We start from the raw sequence: 6,000 nt of genomic DNA, 5'->3' as shown, positions 1-6,000 counted from the left end.
CCCTGAATCGTGGATCTTTTTCTTCATCTGAACCCCCTTCAACATCTTCAGGTTCAGTTGGAATAGGCTCCGGTTCAGAAAATAATCCAACTTCTGTACCATCGTGGCCGGGCTCTCGAGGTGGATCCACATCGGACTCATCATCTAACCCACCATCATCTGCGATGTATGAGGTCTCCTCACTGGTGGACGTCATGGGGAGTACATCATCCCTTCTTTTGGGCGTTTCATAACGTCCCCAATTGGATGTAGATTGCCAAGCACTATAAGTTGATGTCGTTCCGCAGTACGTATTTCCAGCATCAAACATCGACCCACCTAGGTGCATGTCCTATCCACTAACAGAGTGCCGTACAGGGGTTATGTATTCCATACCGCTACCAAAAACCGACGGTTCCATGTTATGTAACCCACTAACAGAGTGTCGAGCAGGGGTCGTGTATTCCTCTCGAACAGCAGCCGCAAATGTATCATTTGGCGATACAAATTGTACATATAACTCAATATATGGTGCTCCACTAGCAAGATGAGTCTGCACCATTGCCTCCAAGCTACGAGCACCTTTGATGTCGAACGAGTCATATGTTACTGGATCAATAGAAGCACAAAACCGATACCTAATAGACAACACTTTCATTGGCGTCGTTCCAAATATTTTACGCCTAATCCTTTTACGAAGTTCTGTCAAATCTATGTACTGGTTAAAAACCAGTCCTATTGTATTCTTCGAAAAAAAACAACACTATTCTCGGTGTGACGAACCTCACTATCATAGTAAATAACAGCACTAATGCGTTCACTCATCTTTAATTTTTACCCTTCTTAGCCTCTCTATTTTTTTTTTGTTGTAAGTTATGCAACCTGAGAACAAAATTTGGCTCATTTATAGTCTAAGTTATTTCAGAAACCACTGTAGCAAAAGAGTGTCCATGTGGGAGATTCTTTCAATACTGTTGCTGAAAATGCATCCTGCTTGAAGCGTTTTTGACACTATTTATGCAGATACGTCTTCTCAAAATTATTTTTCCAGAGACCACTGTAGCAAAAGAGCATCCACGTGGGAGCTTCTTCCAGTAATTTTGCCGAAAATGTATCATGCTTGAAGCGTTTTTACCACTATTTGCGCAGACACGTCTTCTCAAAATTATTTTTCGAGACTCTTGTAGCAAAAGAGAGTCCACGTGGAAGCTTCTTTCAAGACTTTTTTTTGACAATGCATCCCGCTTGAAGCGTTTTTACACTATTTTGCAGAACACGTCTTCTCAAATTTATTTTTTCAGAGACTACTGTAGCAAAAGAGCGTCCAAGTAGAAGCTTTTTTAGATTAACAAATAATTTAATTAAGTTACCCTAAACGCCAAACCCTAATTTATTTGATTTTTTTCTTAAATACCCTAAAACCCTAAATCCCTAATCTAATTTTTTTTTAAAATTTATAATTAATTTACTCAAGTAACCCTAAACCTTAATTTATTTGATTTTTCCTTAAAACCATAAACACTAAACCATAATCTAATTTTTAAAATTAGTAATTAATTTAATTAACAAACACTAAACCCTAATTTATTTAATTTTTTTCCTTAAAATCCTAAAATTTAAAAACCCAAAATTCCCAAAACCCTAACCCTAATTGTAGAAAACCCTAATAAAAACACGGGGAAAACGCTTCCTCAAGGCGTTTTCTCTTTTCCCGACAACACTTATTGGCGTGGACGCGTTTGTAAAAGCCGCCCATTCTGGTAAATAATTTCTGACCTGGCCCATTTCGGTAAATTTAAAATAAAAAAGGGCTTTTATTGGTAATTTGCCATTCTTTCACATAATTCCATTAATACTTTAATAAATTCGAAAGTTGAAACCATTTTAAAAAATATTTTAACACTGTCAATATTTTAAAAATATTTTAAATTATTATGTTTAAATTTTAAATTAAATTATTTTAAATTTTTTTATGTAAAAATTTTTAATAGAATTTTTAAAAAATAAAATTTTAACAAACATATTTAAAACAACTTAAATTTTGTATTTTAGAAATTTTACTTAAATGTTTAAAAAGTGATTAAAATATGTTAAAAGCATACTACAGTTTTTAGTTAAAAATGTATTGAAATTTAAAACTATTAACATTCTATTTTCAAATTATTTAAAACTATTTATATTTATAATTTTTGTTAATAAAATAGTTTGTTTTCAAAAACTAATTTAAATTTAAAAATCTATATAAAATGTATTTAAAATATTATACAAATAATTAGAGTGAGAACTCGATTTAATTGAAAATTTTGAAAAAAAAATCAATTCGAGTTAATCAAATCAAGTTTTCAGTTTTTATGAGTCAACTCAAATAAGTAATTTTAATTTTAATTTTGAGTCGAGTTGAATTTTACGATTCGAGTAACTCGGATAATTTGAATAACTCAAATAACAGACTGGTGTAAATATCCATTACATCCTGTTAATTTTGAAAATTAGCAAATTGATCTCTCTCAATAAAAAAATCATAATAATCAAAATAATTTTTTAAAATTTCAAAATATTTATAAAAATCCAAAAATTATTATTTTTAAAAATATATATTAAAAATTCTAAAAATTTGGAAGAATATATAAAAATTATTTTTAAAAATATTCTAAAACAATATTTTTGGATCTAAATAAGTAAATAAATTATTCAAGTTTATAATACTAAAATATTTTTTCTCTTATTTTACTTTGAAAAAGTTTTCAAATATATTTGTTTCAAATTTATGTGCTCTAACATGAAATTAGTTATATTATAACAATATTTTAATGCTTAATTTTTAATTTAACTCGAATAATTTTACTCAACTTGAATTTTATTTTACTCGGCTCCATTTGTACAAATTTTGAATTGAGTTAGGAAGATAACATGAGACTCATCAACTCAATTAACTCAAATTTTTCACTTGATTTAATCGGACACTCACTCCTACAAATAATTATATTTGGAATAAAATTTAAATAGTTTATATATTATTTATATAAACATTTTTATTATTTTAAAAAAATTGAACTAATAAATATTAAAAAAAACATTATAAAAAAGTATAAAATAATTTAATATTATTTTAAATGATACATATAATCAACCCACACATCGTTTGGGTATCCGAACCAGTTCCAATATTATTCTTAGTTTCTTACGGAGTCTTAGTTCAAATTTTTTCTTTGATTAAAGGGGAAAGTTTTGTCCCAATGATATTGAAATAAAACTATGCTAATGCTAATTCACTCATCAAAAAGGTGAAAGTTTGTATTGATTAATCATAAGAGATAAATATTAAAATACAATTTTCAATTTAATGAAACATATCATACATAAATTTTGAGTTACGTGATTTTGTATTATTGGGGATTGACTCGTATAAACAACAATAAAGAATGAATAAAGAAAATTGGGCACATAAATATATGTGGAAAGACTTACAGAATCAAGAGGATAAAAAATCACAAGTAAAGGAGGCTTCACTAATGAGTAAAATAATTGAAGAGTACATGATGGAGAAATTCAAAAAACAAACCCTAAACCCCAAATACAAAGCTCTCTGCCTAAAACACAGTTCCGTAAAGTTCTCTAAAACTCTCTCTTGATCTTCTCTCAGAATCTGATGTTATGAAGATATTTATTCTAGGGTTACTAAGGCCCTTTTTATAGGCTAAGATTAAAACTCTAATCATACTAAAATATTTCAGGTATAACCAGAGTTTAACTAGAAAAATACCCCTTTGAGAGTCTAATTACGTGGTTGCTTTAAGTTAGAATTCATCACGTCGTTGTGGCATCGTCTCTGCGTTGCTCTGTTTCGAACATCTTCGCGTTGTTGTGATAACACCAATTTTCTCGTCGCGACGACGTGTGGAAAATGCAAGACACACTCCACGTATACATAAATATTGATTTGTTTCAATTTTTAGAAATCATTCACAACATTATTAAATAGTATCATTTATATTGATATATTGCATGAGCAAACTATTATATTAAACCAATATGAAAATAAATGTATGTATTTATTTCTTTAAATTTATAAAAAAATTATTAAAAACCATAAATATTTACAAAATAATTTATAAAATTATTCAAAATTAATTAAATACCATAAAATTTCATTATTATTTTTAAGTTTTATAAAAAAAATTTCTCTCATTTTTATTAAATTATTTGACAATATAACTTGCAGAGATTAAAAATGAGAGACAAAAATATCACCAAAAATGTTTATTTATTTTCTAATTTTTGTCATGTCTCCCTTGTAGGTTGAATTTTTGAATGCCACACGGCTTAGCCACATGGCTTTTTAACTCCTCCACACGGTCTGGTCACACAACCATGTGTCCCCCTGTAACTCAGAATTTACAGTTTTGTCCAAAATTCTATGTTTTGTTCAAATTAATCCCTAATTGATTTCCGAACTGTATTTATTGTTTTATTTTATTCAATTAAGTCCTCGATATTGTGTGAATTTTGAAATTTGTATTTAATGCCTTAAGTGTTCTTATTACATCGCATGATGCGTGAACGTTATGTGTTTTCTAATAAAGTGAAATTGTTAAATCAAAAGTGATAATATTGTTACTGCCCAACGAAGAACATGATAAGCATGTTAAGTGTTAGTGATGAATTGAGTACATGTTACATGTCTACTACTAGTGTTGATTTGCTATAATATAAAGCATGACATAGTGCATTGCATAAGGCAAGATATTGTACAGAGGAAGAGTGATAGTTTATTAAATCTACAAACAAGTGGTGGCTCATCCACAAAACCCAATAGCAGTTTATTTAATCTGCAACCATGTTGTGCACTCACTGTAACACCCCGTACCCGAGGCTGTTGCCGGAGTCGGACACGAAGTGTGAACGAACTTAACTCATTTATTTTCACAGTCCAAAAATTTTCCAGACAAGCTGGCTAACTGCATCACAGTCGCTTTAAAAATCATATCTCGAGTTCCGAAGCTCGAAAACTGATTCCGTAAATTTTCTCTGAAACTAGACTCATATATCCATCTATAAATTTTTTTCTAGAATTTTTGGTCTGTCCAATTAGTACAGTTTATTAGTTAAAGTCTCCCCTGTTTCAGGGTTTGACTGCTCTGACCTTCATGCATTACGACTTATATATCTCCCTGTACAGGGATGCAATACTGATGCCGTTTGTTTCTATAGAAACTAGACTCGAAAAGGAATCTATACATATATGGTATGACTTCTAAATATCTCTAGTTAATTTATAGTAAATTTCCAAAGTCAGATTAGGGGATCTAGAAATCGCTCTGGCCCTGTTCTACGAAAACTTAAATATAGCTTGAAATACGACTCATATGACCGTTTCGTTTCTTCCATATGAAAGTAGATTCATCAAGGTTCGATTACATAATTTATTCACTATTTAACTCCATTCCTAATATTTTTAGTGATTTTTCAAATTCACACCACTGCTGCTGTCAGCATCTGCCTTTAAGGTAGACTTTACCTATTACATAGTTTCCATGATTCAACTAACCCTTTAGCATATATAGCACAAAATATGATCGTGATTAACCATTCCAATGGCCAATCATTGCCAAGCATATCCACACCTCTCAATAACCATATACATACAAGATGATTATAACATTATGCTCAAAATATATATAAGCCATTTTCGCATGGCTATCCAAATTTGTACAATACCGAAAGGTACATGACCAACATCAAAAGGGGTAGTCCTATACATGCCATTTTCAGAGTTCAACCAAAAGTGTACCAAAAGAGCTTTGATAGTGTGGACGACTTCGACTTCAACAATCCCGAGTCCGATAGCTGACGAACCAAAATCTATAAAACAGAGATTCAAAGAACGGAGTAAGCATTTAATGCTTAGTAAGTTTCGAACAAGGAAATTAGGCACAACTGAGGTATAGCATTCATATAACTAAACGGATAATTTCATATACACATATTCTTAAAAATCAGTCCTACTCCACATTTCCAACC

The sequence above is a fragment of the Gossypium arboreum genome, chromosome 3, assembly GCF_025698485.1.
Source record: "Gossypium arboreum isolate Shixiya-1 chromosome 3, ASM2569848v2, whole genome shotgun sequence".
NCBI lineage: Eukaryota > Viridiplantae > Streptophyta > Magnoliopsida > Malvales > Malvaceae > Gossypium > Gossypium arboreum.
This window is presented reverse-complemented; position numbering follows the sequence as displayed.